This window comes from Myotis brandtii, unplaced genomic scaffold (assembly GCF_000412655.1).
Source record: "Myotis brandtii unplaced genomic scaffold, ASM41265v1 scaffold356, whole genome shotgun sequence".
Lineage (NCBI taxonomy): Eukaryota > Metazoa > Chordata > Mammalia > Chiroptera > Vespertilionidae > Myotis > Myotis brandtii.
The window spans coordinates 1,188,875-1,205,535 of record NW_005363687.1 but is presented as its reverse complement, the minus strand read 5'-3'; positions in this window follow the sequence as shown (position 1 = coordinate 1,205,535).

Genomic DNA, 16,661 nt, shown 5'->3' with positions numbered 1-16,661 from the left:
CTTATTTATTTATTAAAATATATTTTATTGATTTTTTTACAGAGAGGAAGGAAGAGGGGTAGAGAGTTAGAAACATGGATGAGAGAGAAACATCAATCAGCTGCCTCCTGCACACCCCCTACTGGGGATGTGCCCACAACCAAGGTACATGCCCTTGACCGGAATTGAACCTGGGACCCTTCAGTCCACAGGCTGACGCTCTATCCACTGAGCCAAACCATTTAGGGCATGAAAATAATTTATATATGAAAGAGAGAGAGAAAAAGAGAGAGAGAGAAAGACAGAGAGAGAGAGAGACAGAGAGAGAGACAGAGAGAGAGGAGAGAGAAAATCTTATGAAGGAGTAAAGGAAAGATCAAGAGCTAACATAAAATCATTATATTTTCCTATGAAAATGTCCAGGAAAATGGTAAAATAGGGAAAAATATTCTAATACCTGAAGTTAAGACAAGTATTTGCCATATGTGAGAATGTAAGCCATCTCTGAAACCAACCACACCTATCACAAATTATTTTTAAAAGTCACCTAAAAAATTATCACTTTACTTTCTCATAACATTTCTAAACCATCATTATATCTCCCCTGGATTTCTGAAATAAGTTCTTAATTACTATCTCTCTTCATATTTTCCCCAAACAGTAGCCATCATGATCTTTTTAAACTATTGGATAGAGAAGATCACTGACATGCTTACTGTTTACCAAAGGTATTTTATCACAGAAAAAAAGTCCAAGGACCTTTCTATGACTCATCCTCAGAACTGAATCCGTTCCCCACAACACAACACCACTTGTAACTCCCTCCTTGACTGATTCCTTTTAGCTAAACCAGTCTTTCTCTTCCTCAATCACATTAAGATATTGTCTGCCCCAGGGTCTGGGCAATCACTGTTTGCTTTATAGATAACATGATGATTCCTTTTTGTTCAAATGATACCTCCCAGACAATATAATCTGATGACCTTATGTAAAATGGAAATGTTACCAGTGGAAATGGAAGATTCTTGTCTCCACCTGCTGCTTGTGGGGGGTGCATTTCTTGAGAAAAAGAATTTTTGGAGCCTCACACTGGAGGATGAGCTATCATAGGAAGCTTTATTCCTGTAGAATTAAACCTCTGCGTTTCCAAGGTCCCATTTCCCTTAGTCCTGTCAGAGAAGAAGGGTAGCTGGGGCTTCAGAAGTGCTAAGATCAGAGTCAGTGTCCAAAGCTCCCTTCACACGTCTGCACAGTCCAATATAGCATTAGGCTTGCTTAGCTTGTGTTTCCTGTTGCAGTCTATTAGTCCACTGAGTGTGGGGTCCGCATGGTCCGGGGCCATTTGTGCGAATGCAAGAGAGCAGAGTCAAGAGCCAAGAGCAACAAGAGTCACAAAAGAGCAAACTCCTTTGTTTAGGGCAGCGGTTCTCAACTTCTGGGTTGCAACCCCTTTGGCGGTCAAACGACCCTTTCACAGGGGTCACCTAAGACCATCCTGCATATCAGATATTTACATCACGATTCATAACAGTAGCAACATTACAGTTATGAAGTAGCAATGAAAATAATTTTATGGTTGGGTCACAACATGAGGAACTGTATTTGAAGGGCCAGAAGGTTGAGAACCACTGGTTTAGGGGATTATGTATCCCCAAATTTTCACAGGCTTGCATTGCAGCCCATTCATGATTCCCCAGGCTTGACTGACAGGCCAGTACCTTCCCTAGTTACCCCAACTTCACAGTGCATGCATTTATCTCCCCTTTGTTTTGTAGAGAATGGGCTGGTGGTTCCCTGGGGAGTGCAAAGTTGCAGCTTCCTGGTGAAGCTGCCCAAATGGCCATGGTTATAGTGTCTGACCTCCCTTTTCTCCTTTCCTATTATTAACAACCAGCTAATTACAACATTATCAGTAACACTTCTATAATATTTAGACCCCTTGTAAATAAGTATTTCCTTACTTTTTCTTTACAAGACCTAACAGAATCTATAATGTCCTCTTTATATGTCCGTTTGTGAAAAGCCATGTCCTGCATGGCTTGGGTTCAGGATCTGGAGAAGGGCTGCATACAAATGACAAGACTAGATAAGAAATATAAATTTGGAAACGGGGGGCCAGGCAGACAAAAAGCAAGGCCAGACAGTAAGGTGGTAAAAACAGATTTTATTCAGGAACTATTGCAATCAGGAAAAGTACACCTTGGTATAGAACTGGGCTCAATTTCAAATTCAGCATGAACAAGGCATTTATAGCTAAGGAGAAGGGGTGGGGTCAGTAGATAGAAAATTACTAAAAGGAAACATCAGGTGTAAGGGGGGATTCTGGCTAAACCATTTTGACAAGTTTATTGCCGAAGATAAGCCAGGGTGGTCAGATTCCAAGAGTAGGGGGTGAGGAATGTGATCAGATATCTGTGGTAGGGATCTTGCTGAGGCAGGGGTTGTAACTGCCTTTCCCAACAGCTTACAACCTCTGGTGCTTCGGGACCTCCTAGTGGTATACTGGAAAAACAGAGGATGGAAAAAAGCACTTGTAAGACATATTCAGAGTCTGGGAAATTCTATCAGGAAACTGGCTGGACTTTTATATTGGTTTTCAAGTTTATTGATTTTACTTATATCCAAATATTTTCTCTTACTTTCCAACCTTTCTGCTTTTACCACCTCTTTGTAAATAATAATATAAATAAAGCCACATTAAAATGGATTCTGAGCTCCCATCCTATTAGCGCCACTATGCTACCTTTTCTGCACCAATAGAAATGTCTTCCTTCTATTCATCTAACTGTTCCCTTTCCTTTATCATAAATAACCCTTGCCCTTGTCTCCTAGTAAAAACACTATTTGGGTTTCAGTGCTTCTACCATAGCTATTATTTTTTTATCTCCAATAAATGCTTGTTGATTCTCACTTTGGCCTTTTATTTTTAGGTTAACATCTTTTTGTAAGGCCAGCAAGCCAAATGCCCATACATAAGGATTTATTGAAATAACAGTCATGCTCACTTGCTTACATCTCATCTGTGGCTATTTTTGCTTCACAACAGCCAATCGAGTAGCTGCTGCAGAGACTGCATGGCCTACAAGGCCTAAAGCATTTACTATATGGTCTTTAGAAAAAACATTTTATGACCCCTGCCTTATATAATAAAGAGCTAATATGCTAAGTAGACAGAACAGCAGAAAGACTGTCTGGACGACCTTCCGGACTAAGCCGGGGCTGCGAGGGCCAGCCAACGCTGCGAGGGCCTGTGAGGGCCGGCCGAGGCAGCTGGGGCTGCGAGGGCTGAACCCCTTGCACAAATTTCATGCATTGGGCCTCTAGTGTAATAATTGATGGCAACTTCAGCTTAACAATAACATCACAGGCATGTTGTCCATATTTAACATGCATTATTTCACTAAACCTTGATATCAACACTCTGAAGGAGATATAGCTTTTTAAAAAAAATTTAGATAGGATGAAACTAAACTTTATAAAGATTGAATAGATTGAGGTATAGCCCCCATGCCCTGCCCTAAATTAGAATCCAGTTCTGTTTGATCAAAACTTTTAACATTAACACTTAAAATACTTTCTACTGGCCAATATGGGCTTTTCTGGATGTTTATTTAAAAATAATTATAGGCCCACAGGACATTGCAGATAAACGGGCTGGAAAGTCCCTTGTATTCTCACCTAGCCTTCCCCAAAGTAACTGGTAAGTTCAATACTATACGCCCTCTTATACATTGGAGATTCAGAGGTGCCTTGGCTTGAAGGGCCAAGTGAAGCAGTAACTAAGAGGAAGTGAAACCCAAAATGTGAGTGTTTTGAGTCCAAGTTCTTGTCTCCTGAAAAATGAAGCCTCGGAAAAAATTGATTAAGGAGCCAAAGTTCATTGGGAGAAGCCAGTCCTGGGAAAGGTGCAGTTAAGGTTCCAGGAGCAGCCAGTGTCCAGAGCTCCTTTCCATGTGACAGTCAGAACAGTTTAGTATCCAAGCTAATGCCAGTCTAATAGTCCATGTGTGGAGGCCCAGATGGCCATGAGCCACGTGAGCACAGGGGATGCTGTCCCCCACAACACGAATGTCAGGTATCCAGTGTGCCCTGTTCCTGGGGAGTGGGAGGGGCAAGGAGGAAGCACCCACACTTTTTAAATTTAGGGTGTGGAAACAGCCTTGCTAGATCCTCATTGGTTATCTGCAAGCGGCTCCCTTAGCAATATCCATAAATTTTAAAGTTCATGACTCTAGCATAGCCTTCCTTCCCCGCCCATTTGGGGTGCCTTAGTAACACTGCCTCGCTGGGTTCCCGGTTTCACTTCCTCTTCCCATGGTCCTGCCCCTATTTACCTAACTTTTTTCTGTCTCAGAAGGAGTGTGGATCTGGATAATGGAAGCTTCAAGAATGCGTGTGCAGTACCTGCAGACCTGAAGTGCCATGCTGGTCACCTCCATAGCTGCTAAATGAGGGTTGAATGGGAATTATTAGTGTCAGGAGCAGCGCATGTCCCCTGGTCTATTATTAGGTCAGGACTATAAATATACCTTGGATGTCACTGAAAGGGTTGTGAAGTCCTTGACAGGTTTAGGTGCACCCTAAAACCAAGGTTCAAATGCCTGATACTTTCTATAGGAATATTTGTTCATTTGCTTTTTAATTATTTTAAAAATAATTATAGATTCACAGGACATCACAAAAATATATATAAATATGGAAACCTTACATTACCTTCACTCAGCCTCCGCTATGTTAATATTTGATATAGCTATACACCTATACAAGGATCAAAGCTGATAAAGTCACACTGATGTAATTCATTGTGCTGATTCAGATTTTACCAGCTTACTGGTTATCATTTGTTTGTGTGTACAATTCTGTCACATGTGTACCACTACCACAATCAAGATATTTAACTGTACATCATCATAGGCTCACCTGTATTACCAATTTATAGCCACACATCCCCTCTCACCGCATCCTAACATTGGGCAACCATGATCAATTCTCTTTATAATTAGGCTATTTCACAAATGTTACAAAAATAAAGCCATGCACTTGCATCATTGTGAGCTTAGCTTCTTTTTTATCTCAGCCTAATTTCCTTGCATTTCCTACACATTGTTAAGCATACAAATAGTGCATTTCTTACTGTGTAATAACTTATTCATTTTATTACTGAGTTGTAATACGGTATGTATGGATGCACTATTGTCTGTTTAACCATTCACCACTCAAAGCCTTTTGGGTAGTTTCCAATTTATGGCTTTTATGAATAAAATTGCTATGAACATTTGTGTACAAGTCCCTGTGTGAAACTTAGTCATTTCTTTGTAACAAATACCCAACAGTGTAATTGCTGCATGGTAAGTCCATTTTTAGTTTTAAAAGGAACTATTTTTAAAGTGGGATACCATTTTTTGACCGGAATCGAACCTGGGACCCTTCAGTCCGCAGGCCGACGCTCTATCCACTGAGCCAAACCGGTTTCGGCAGGAACTATTTTTAAAGTGGGTATACCATTTTACATTCCCAGCAGCCATGAGTGATTCACTTTTCCAAATCCTCACCAGCATGTGGTGTTATTATTTTTATTTTTTGCCATTTTAATAGATTTTTAGTTATAGCTCATTGTGATTTTTTAATTGAAATTCCTTTGTTGCTGAGGAAGTTGAATCTTTTTTATTGTTTAATTGGCATTATATATCCTTTCCAACAGTTTGTCTGTGTATATCTTTTGTCCATTTTCTAATTGGACTGTTTTATATGTTTGTTTTGCTGTTGAGTTTTGAGAGTTCTTTATGTATTTTAAATACATCTTTGTCCAATATATGATTTGAAAATATTACTCCAATATGCAACTTGTTTTTTCATCTTACTGGGGTCTTTCTCAGAGAAAATTTTTAAATTTTGATGAGTTTTAATTTGTCAGTTTTTTTTCAGTTATGATTTTGCTTTCAGTGTCAAGCCTAAAAATTAATTGCCAATTTCTACTCTGTTTTCCTCCTAGAAGTTTTATATCTTACATTTAAACTATGATCCATTTTGAGCCAATTTTTGTATATAAATTATGAGGTTTAAGTAAAGCTTTATTTTGTTGTTGAGGAAAGTACAATTGCTCCAGTGCCATTTATTGAAATTAAAATTGTTTCCATGTTTGGTCTTTTGCCTTTCTGTATAAGTTTTAGAATATACATAGTAAACATGCTGAAATTTTGTAAAGAATTGAGTTAAACTCCTAGGTTAGTTTAGAAAGAATTGACATATTTGCTTTGCTGAATCTTCCAACCCATGAACATAATATGCATCTCCAAATATTTAGGTCTTTGATTACTTTCATCAGCATTTCATAAATTTCATTATACAGACCCTGTGTATGTTTGTTAGGCTTATTTCTAATGTACCTTTTTTTTTAAAAAAAAAACAACTATAAATGGTACAGTGATTTTGCTTTATTTTCATTTATTCATTGTTGATATCTAAAAATAGAATTGATTTTTGGGTGTGATCTCATATCCTGCAACATTATCGAACTCACTACTTAGGCCTAGATGTTTTTCTTTTTTATAGTTCTTGGGTTTTAGAGACAGATAATCATATTGTCTGCAAAAGCAGACTGCTTTATTTCTTCCTTCCCAAACTGATTTCATTTATTTTATCTTATTGTAGTTTCTAATCTTCCAGTATTGTCAAATAAGAGTTTCCTGATGTTAGAGGAATGAATGCACTTAGTCTTTCTCCATGAATTGTGATGTCAACTATAAGCGGTTTTTTTTTGTTTTGTTTTGTTTTTGATGGGTGATCTATATGAAGTTGAGTGAGTTCCTCTGCATTCCATTATAAAGTAAATGTTTAATCATAGGCTGTAGAATTCACTCAAATGCAGTCAGGCTTAGGAGTTACGACATCTCATCCTTATAATGAACCAGTTCCTGGTGAACACTCCTGAGCCCCTTTCTGTGTGCCATACTCTGCCAGCTCTGGGAATGCGGAGTTGAGGAATTTATAATCCAGTGAGGAGGAGCAGGGGTAACTACAAAACACTGGAAAAAAAGTTTAATAATAAGTGGATACTTGATGAAATATCTTTTCTTCTTCAGTGTTATGCCCAGATTTCAGGATCCCCAAGAAACCACATCAGGGAGCCAGCCAGTCCGATGCAAAAGCATAAGAGTCTTTATTCGAGCTAGCTCAGCTCCCCCACCTTGCCGACACAGCAGCAGGAAGCAGAGAGAGAGAGAGAACTCTGTGTGGAGAGGGGTTTTATAGAGGGTTGGAGTAAGGGGAGGAGAAAGGGCTGTGGCCTTGCCGATTGGCCAGGCGCAAGTCGGTGTCTTGTTCCTGGGTGTGGCTAGCAGAGGCTTAGACTTCCTGGAAGAAGCCCCTTGCCAAGCACATGGCTAAGGTAAGATGGAGCACTTACCCTGGGGCAAGATGGAGGGCGTAGCCCTCGCCCTTTCATTCAGTTGATATGATTTTTCTAATTTGACTTATAATGATGGGTTGTGTAAACCAAAATTAATTTTAGTTTTAATAAAACATAAAAAGTCCCCTTAAGACAAAGGTGAGTCCGTATAAAGTCCCCACCCAAGTTTCCAATTACATGCAAATGAGGCTTCCAAATTGTGCAGGTCTGAGTGGTTTAAATTGTGTGGTTCTGATTGGTCAGTGTAGATGCAAATGAGAATAAATTTGTGTAATTCCAAGTAGATGGGGCAGATAGGGCAGGGCTTAGTCTATTGGTCAAAGATGAAACCAGAACTTTCCTGCTGTGCTTAACTCAGCCTAAGCAAGCAGGGCATAGTGTGGGCAGCTGAGTGCAGTCTGAGCTCTTCCTGGTAAATAGAACATGTGAGGAGCACCTGTCAAGAAATGGCCACTGGACTCTTATTATTCATAACATTTGGGCTCCTGGTTGACTAGTGGAAGTGTTTTTCAACATATAAATTCCTTCTCAGGATTCACATCAATTGAATCTTTCTTCTCAGAGTTTACAATTGCATAACTGAGTTTTGAATATAGAACCATACTTACATACCTAGAAACAAAAATGATCCAATTATAGTTATGGTATATTTATTATTCTTATATTTTTTTTGAGTTCAATTTGCTGAATTTTTGTTAAGGTTTCTTTTTTTAAATTAATCTAAGTTCATGAGAGATATTAGTTGTTTGTTTTTATGCTGACTTTGTGTGGCTTCGGTATTAGAGTAATATTGGCCTCATAAAATGACTTAGGAAGCATTCCCTCTTCCATTTTCTAGAAAAGATGGTGTAAAATTGGTGTTAACTTCTTCTTTAAATGTTTGGTAAAATTATTTACTAAACCATCTAGTCATGGCGATTTACTTTTCTGAAGCTTTTTAAAAAACTTATTGTTGAAAGTATTGCATATATCCCTTTTTGTTCCTCATTGATCACTTCTAGCTCGCCCCTACCCCTTGCCCCAAGCCTTCACCACACTATTGTCTAAAGCTTATAAATTACAAATTCAATTTGTAATTCTTCTTGGCTAATTTTTGGACTTAATTTTTTTTCAGGGAAAACAATTCTTATAAGTTGTTGAATTTTAAAATGTCATTTTGTATGTATTATACCTTTATTACTCTTCTAATTGTTGCAGGATGATTGTTTTGTCATTCTGTGGTATTCCTCATATTAGTGAACTGTGTGTTCTTTCTTTTATCTTTGTCAATCTTTCAATAATTTATAAAGAGCTCTATCTGATGCAAGCAGGCATTTAGTGTGTGATCAGTTTATCTAAATTAAGTCTTAGATTAAGGTGGGTTTTAGCCTTTTGTAAGACTATTCTGGGTAATTCTTTTAACATAATTTATAGAGATTCTGTAGAGATAGATGATAGATAGATAGATAGATAGATGATAGATAGATAGATAGATAGATAGATAGATAGTCTGATGTAGGTATCTAGAGATATCTGGTATTCTGGTAGCTTGGATAAGGTTATTTTTTGAAGTGTTCTATAGTGTTTGAATGATTTTATAATAAACAAATATTAATTTTACAATAATAAGTTACTGTTTCTCTAAAAAAATAAGAATTTTTATTACCTTGAAATGATAAGCAGTCAGACTTTGTAAAATAGAACATTTAAAAATAAGGGCTTTAAAAATGTTGACTGCTTTTTATTTTTAAGCTGCCATAGACTTCAATTTTAAAAAATTTCTGACTAACATTGGGACTGATTAGCAATCATGCAGTATGTAATTTGGAAGTGAAATCCTGCTGTATTAAATTCTGATCCTTTTTAATAAGATGATTCTGGATGAGCTCAATGGTACACTGTCAAAAAGGTCAGTATCTGTTACGTAAGCGCAATCTCTAATGTGGTGTAAGAAAGCCAAAGGCCAACTTGCCCAAGATTCATTTCCCAATCAAAAACTTAAATCCCAGCATTAGAATCCCTCTGAAGACTTAAGCATCCCCCCCAACCCCTGAGGAAATGGCTTCAGGCAAAGTATAAATCAGTGATGTGGATTAAATTATGTTATCTAGAGAACACTCATCAGTATTATCTAACAAAAATTTAAGGCCTGTTCATTACTGCAAAGGGCACCGAGGAGCTCACAACTGCCCTATCCTTTGACCTTAAATAACAGGTATTTGCCCAGAGATCTCCTCTGTTTCTAAAAGGCTCCAAAAGATTAAGAGAATGTATATATGTTCAGCCCTTCAAGACTTCCAAATGGGTCCTCGGCACTGGACGGTCTCTAATGATGTCTGAGGATGTTGTGACTCATCTGTTTCCTAGGTAGCAGATGCTGCCTATTTTTTTGTCAAGAATTCTAGTTACTCCAGATAAACTTTAGTATACCACACCAGTCTTGATAGTTGAAGAACATTTAAAAAATTTGATTATTTTTAAGTTAACATACACGGATATTGACTTTTTATCTCTCTTTTTTTTGTGAGAAGAGTTATAATTCTCTGAGGTTTAGAGTATTTAAAATTTGGGTAACTACCACTACAATTATGATAGAACTTTTCCATCACCAAAAATAATCTTTTTGTGAGTATCCTTTGAAATAACTTTTCTAACCTGTGACCTCTGGCAATCACTGATCTGTTTTCATCACTATATTTGTCTCTTTGAAGATGTCATATAAATTAAAATCCATACATTATATAACCTTTTGAGAATGGTTCTTTTACTCAACAAAATGCATGTGAGATTCCTCCAAGTTGTTGAATATATCAATATTTCATTTCTTTTTATTGCTTAATACTATTCAACTCTGTGGCTGTATCAACTTTATTTATTCATCAAACTATTGGAGAACATCTGAGTGGTTTACAGGTTTGACAATTATTAAACAATCTGAGGGTTACTTCTTGGAAAAAAAATAGTGGGTATGATTAGTGGTATATGGAACTTATGGAAAGTAATTGGGTGAGTTTTACTGAGTTTTTTGAGGGAATTACAATGCTAAAGAAACCAAAAACCTCGTCTAACAAAATTTTGACTGAAGAGCATCAGGAACAAAAACATAAAAAAAAAAAGGAAGATTGGCCATTTAAAAGGAAGGTTTATCCCTAGCCAGTTTGGCTCAGTGGATTGAGTGTTGGCCTGCATACTGAAAGGTCTCAGGTTCAATTCCGGTCAAGGGCACATGCCCAGGTTGTGGGCTCGGTCCCCAGTGGGGGACTTGCAGGAGGCAGCCAATCTATGATTCTCTCTCATCATGGATGTTTCTATCTCTCTCTCCCTCTTCCTTCCTCTCTGAAATCAATAAAAATATGTTTAAAAAAATAAAAAATAAAAGGAAGATTTACCTAGAAATGGCACTTAAGATGTGGCTGAGGAAAATAATAGACAAGGAAGAGTTTCCCAGAAGTTGGAGCCTGGAATATTAAGAGTAATGGATAAGACAGAAAGGATCAAGGTCTAATCAAAGAATTTACCCCTTCTCATTCCTGTTCTGTAGGTCAATCATTGATACTGATTTGTTTCCTATTCTCTCATTAAAATGGAAGACCTATAATAGTTCATCTGTCTCTGTTATACTACTGTGTATTAGATTGGGAGGGTGGGTAGAGCAAGCAATGTCTTTTGAATTCAAAGTTCAATAGGTCATGGAGACATTTTTTTACTGAATGCAAAATAATGTGTCCTACTTAGAAAACCAGGATCTGAGCTGGATTCGGTTAGTAATAAAAAAGTTTTGATTATTTCCTTTGTAAAGAGAGTGTGTTCAATATATAGGGGGAAACCCTGGTATTTGGTGAACAAAAGGTGAGACTATGGCGGGGGGGGCGGGGAAAGCTATTTGTCAAACGCTATTTTGTTTTCAGTACATAGGAAGACAACAATTTCACATTTTCTTGGAGAGTGAATGAGGCTATTTGACTGAATTCCAGACAATGGATTGAAGGTATTATTGATGCATATTAATTCTGAACTTGGCCTTTAACATTTTCCATATAATCCTTCATAATTTCTTTCTCTCATAATATACCAGCTAGCCAAGAAGATCCAGTGGAGATCTCTGAGATTGTTGGGAATGGTATAGCCTCTACATTGGTGATTCCCAATTAAGTAATCTAACCACCCCTCCTTCCCCATCCAAAGAAAATTGGGCAATGTCCACAGAAATGTTTGTCAAAACTGTGATGGTACTACTGAACTCTAGTGGATAGAAGTGATATTCATAAACATCCTGCAGTGCACAGAACAGCTACCCACAGTAAAGAAATATCTAACCCAAAATGTCATAGTACCAAGGTTAAGAAACCCTCCTCTAGAGAGAGAGAATCTTGGTGCTTGTATAACTATATGAGACAGAGTTCCTCTGGCCACCATCATCGGAAGATAAACGTGAGACACAAACCTTTATTGTGTTGATAAACTGAAATTTGGGGATTGAGTTTGCAATATTTTCTAACATAGAGAGACGGCTAACTGTTCTAAATGCTTATTAATAGCTTCCATGTAGGACTGATGTGAAGATTAAGTTATTAGTAAAGCATTTAGAGCAATAAGTGGTACAAGGTAAACCCTCAAAATTTACTATTAAAAAGAGGAATTATTTGTTGTTCTTTCCTGACTTTGTTCTTCCTACGCTGTAAATATTATTATTGTATGATTTCATTTTGCAGATGAGAAAATTAAGACCCAGAGACGTTAAGTAACTTTACCACAATCACAGAGATAATAAATGATAAATCTGGGATATGAACCTGGGTAACCTGGCTCCCACGTCCATGTCTCCAAAACTGCGCTATGACTACTTCTTATTTGGGAGAAACATGGGGTCCCACAGATGTGGAACATTTCACTTAAACTGGAAATCTTCTTTTCTCTGTGTATCAACTGATTATAGAATCAGCTGCCCTGGGAGGGTCAACATTAATTAGAAGATTATCATATAGAAATTCAGGTGGTTGTAGAAAGTCTCTATAACATACACAGGCTTCCCATAGCGGGGTGGTGAGTAACCAGAGTAAGCAGAAGATTAGATACTGAAGTCTTATATTTCATGTAGAGACTTTCCTAAGTAAAATATGTAACTATGCTGAGCTATAGTTCACTTGCTGAGACTGCTCAGATACCAGGCTGCTGGATCGCTGGATGTTTGATTAAAATTTATAGCAAACTCCCCTTTAACTTAAAATCTGAGAAAAATATTCTGACAGATTTTATCTTGAGAGTGAGAAAATAAAAAGTATATATTCATTGAGTTTGGGGTAAAATACCCTTGATATAAATCTCTACTCAAAGTCTGAGAATAGGAAATACTGAAGAAATATGACACATGAAGGTAACAGAATTTTTCTGTGTGACTGGTGGGGCAGAGGGTGGTACTACCCCTATAGTGGAAGGTCCTCCACTCACCCACTCAACATGATGAATGTGCTCAGATTGGTTAGGAGATGAGAACTGACGCAGGATGTGCCAATCATAGCTCAAAGTAATGAGTGCAGAGAACTGACAGCTGATGCAAAAATGGCCAATTAGAGTCTTGAAGATGTTAAGAAACAAACATCACTTTCACATGAGGGTTGCTGATTTAGAATCTTTTGACTACAGATGTAAAAGAAGCCATCTTGCTGGTTATATGGAGAGGCCTGAAGTTATTCATTTATTCATTCATTCATTCATTCATTCATTCATTCAATGAATACTTGTTTGAGAGCCAATTATGTGCCAGACACTCTTCTAGTCCCAGGAGATACTACAATAGATAACAGATAAGTTCATGCCCCTGAGAAGCTAACTTTCTAGTAGTGGAGACAGACAATAAATAAGTACATAACATGAAGTCAGTTTAAGATAAATTTTTTTTTTTAATAAGTAAAATAAAGATGAAGAATGTAATACATATTGGAGGAAGGAGGCTTGGATCCGGGAAATCTTCCCGGGAGAAGGGGTCAATTACTCTCTCACAGTTAGAGAAGTGCGAATTGAACTCTGATAACATATCGCATATCAGATTGACAAATGTCATTATATTCTGGTGCCAAACGTGTGAGGAAGAAAACACGGTCACCAAATCGTGGTGCAAGTGTGAATTCTATAACCCTGCTGGAAGGGAATTTGAAAATGCTTATCAAAAGCACATGTGTGTCTTCCTTTTAATCTTGGAATTCCACCTCTAAGAATTTCCTCTGGAGCTAGACATCCAATAGTTATTCATTGCAATGCTCTTTGTAATCGCAAAACAATGGAAGTAACCTAAACCTTCATACATGGACTAGTGGGTAATAAAACATAGTTAGTCTATACATTAAAATATTATACAGCTTTTCAAAATGAGAAAAATCTTTTTTAAATTAATATGCGATTGATAATTCAGTTGTTTTTAGGACCTCAGAATGACTCAGCTAATAGTAAGAGAAGCTGAGGGCTTCAGTCATATATGCAAGTAAATTATTTCTTCCCAAAGCTGGGATGAGTTTGGAAGTGGATTATTGTGCAGATGAGCATGTAGCCTGGACAATGCCTTGATTGCAGCCTCGTGAAACCTGAGTAGAGGAGCCAGCTGAGCGGTGACAATTCCCCCCATCTCCTGGAACTGTGAGATAATAATGTGAGTTGTGTAAGGCAATGAATTTGCAATATAAAACCAATTCAGTGTCCATAAGATGGTAAATTCAGTAAGCAAATGAATGAATGAATGGGGGGGGGGGAGAGATAGTTAGCTCTTCCTTGTAGTGGAATTCTAGAAAATAAATGTGGAAGAAACGATGAAAATAGAAAATAATTAGGCAAATGCCACAGTTATTTGCCTATTATTTCAGACAAAACTCATAAATAAATGCTAAAATTAGTGGGCAAAAATATGATGTGAAAAAAGATATTTACATAGTCTCAAAGAATCTCTCCACAAGACACTTACTAAACATAAAGGAATAAAACATAACTTTTCAGAGGTTGTCACCTTAACCATGTGATCAAAGTTTACATAAACAATAATGACACATGAATATCACATACGCCCTGGTATGCTGCACTGAGAAGGGAAAATCATCACCTCCATTACAATATCGACAAAAATGAGTAACTTTAATGTGATGAGAAGAAAACGTTGGAAAATTAAAAGGCAGTCTACAAAATAACTCCTCAAAATTATTAAGATCCTGAAAGACAAAGCAGGATTAAGGAACTGCCACAGATTGAAGGAGATTAAGGAGACATGACAACAAATGCATGCGCTATTCCGGGTTGGTTCCTGAAGAAAATAAGTAGGAGAATTAATAAATTTTAAATAAGGTCCATGAATAATTAATAACATTAGTTAATAATTAATAACACTGTGTTAATATTGTAATAATTTCCTAGTATTGATAATGGTACCGTAGCTATGTCAGACATTAAGGTTTGTGGCAAAAAGATAATGGGAACTCTTTAGAACATTGCACATCTTCTGTAAATGTAAATTTGTTTGAAAATAAAAAGTGAAAAGAAGAGATAGAATATGTTATAACCTTAATAACACCAAGAACCAGAATTAGAGTGATGGCTCTATATATCCATGGAAAAATAAAGGCAATCATAACCATAAAAGAAAAACATGTTGATATGAAATAAGAAAACAGTATATCAAGCCTTATAAATTAAAATATGGTTATTATATATTTTAAAGCCATCATATTTGATGAATATAATAGACTGGTGAACAGAAAGTTATAGCAGCAAAAATGTTTTATATTGAGGAGTCTCACTGATTTATGACCAGATGCATGAGCATTATTTAATGCTAAAAAAAGTTTGTTGATAAAGAGAAAATTCTAAAATCTCTGCTATAAAAAATTACAATTTATGAAGAAATGAAAACACATTGCATTAGACCTCTTGTCAGTGATTTCTTAAAAACTAGAAAGAATTCTAAAAGATACTGAAAGAAAAGAAAAAATTTTTAGTAAATTGTAAAGAAAAATTATTTTGGAATTAGTATTTTACACAACTAAGCTAACATTCAAATTAGACATTCAAAGTAAAAAAAAAATTTTACATTCAAGTACTATTTTTACATTTATAAAACCTCTGCTTCTAGTTAGCAAAATAAAATAGCTGCTTGCAAATTTTTAAAAAGCATTAAGAAATAAAAATACTAGTAATTGGGGCACAAAGTCAATAGTGAGAAAAAAACAACAGCATTGATTTTAGTTGGCTAAATAATTTTTGACAAAGTGTCTAGAAAGAAAATGTAATTATTTCATCATGAAAAAGTGGGACAAACACAAAGCAAAATTAAAATGTTAGAAATAAGTTAAAATAGAACATTAATCATAATAGCATCCAAAGAAACAGATATAGTGGAGTACACAGAAAATTCATGAAAGCAATAAATAATATGCTCTTGAGAATAAAGAAAGATATTAATTTCACGATGAGTAATGTGCAGAAAGAGGGAATTTAAAATATGCTAAAGTGTTTGTTTGATTTCTGTTTGGTAGGTGATCCTGACTGCCCCTATATACTGAGAAAGTATAAATACAAATTCATAATATTGCAAATATTATTTTTTAATATACAACAGTGGGAAAAAAAGTAGGTTCATAGTTGTGAGTACATGAAACACAGAGTTAATAAAGCTATTGTAATAATCATAACTTGCATGTCTTTCTCCATATGTACAACTGTAAACCTACTTATGCCTACCCCTGTATATATAATTTGAGTAAATGTGTGTATGTGTGAAAAATAATCTAGAGCTGTGCTTCTCAACCTTCCTAATGTTGTGACCCTTTAATACAGTTCCTCATGTTGTGGTGACCCCCAACCATAAAATTATTTTCGTTGCTACTTCATAACTGTAATTTTGCTACTGTTGTGAATCGTAATGTAAATATCTGATATGCAGGATGTAGTTTCATTGTTACAAATTGAACATAATTAAAGCATAGTGATTAATCACAAAAACAATATGTAATTATATATGTGTTTTCCGATGGTCTTAGGCGACCCCTGTGAAAGGGTCGTTCAACCCCCAAAGGGGTCGCGACCCACAGGTTGAGAACCTCTGATCTAGAGGAAAATGCTACGCAGAAAAGTTGATTGCCCCCTAAAGACAGTATCTACACTAATAAAAGAGAAACATGGTAATTAGCGTACAACCGCTACCCTTTTCATTGGCTAATCAGTGAGTATATGCAAATTAACTGTCAGCCAAGATGGCGGCCGGCAGCCAGGCACTGAAGCGAGCACGAGGCTTGCTTGCTGCAGACTCCAACATTCC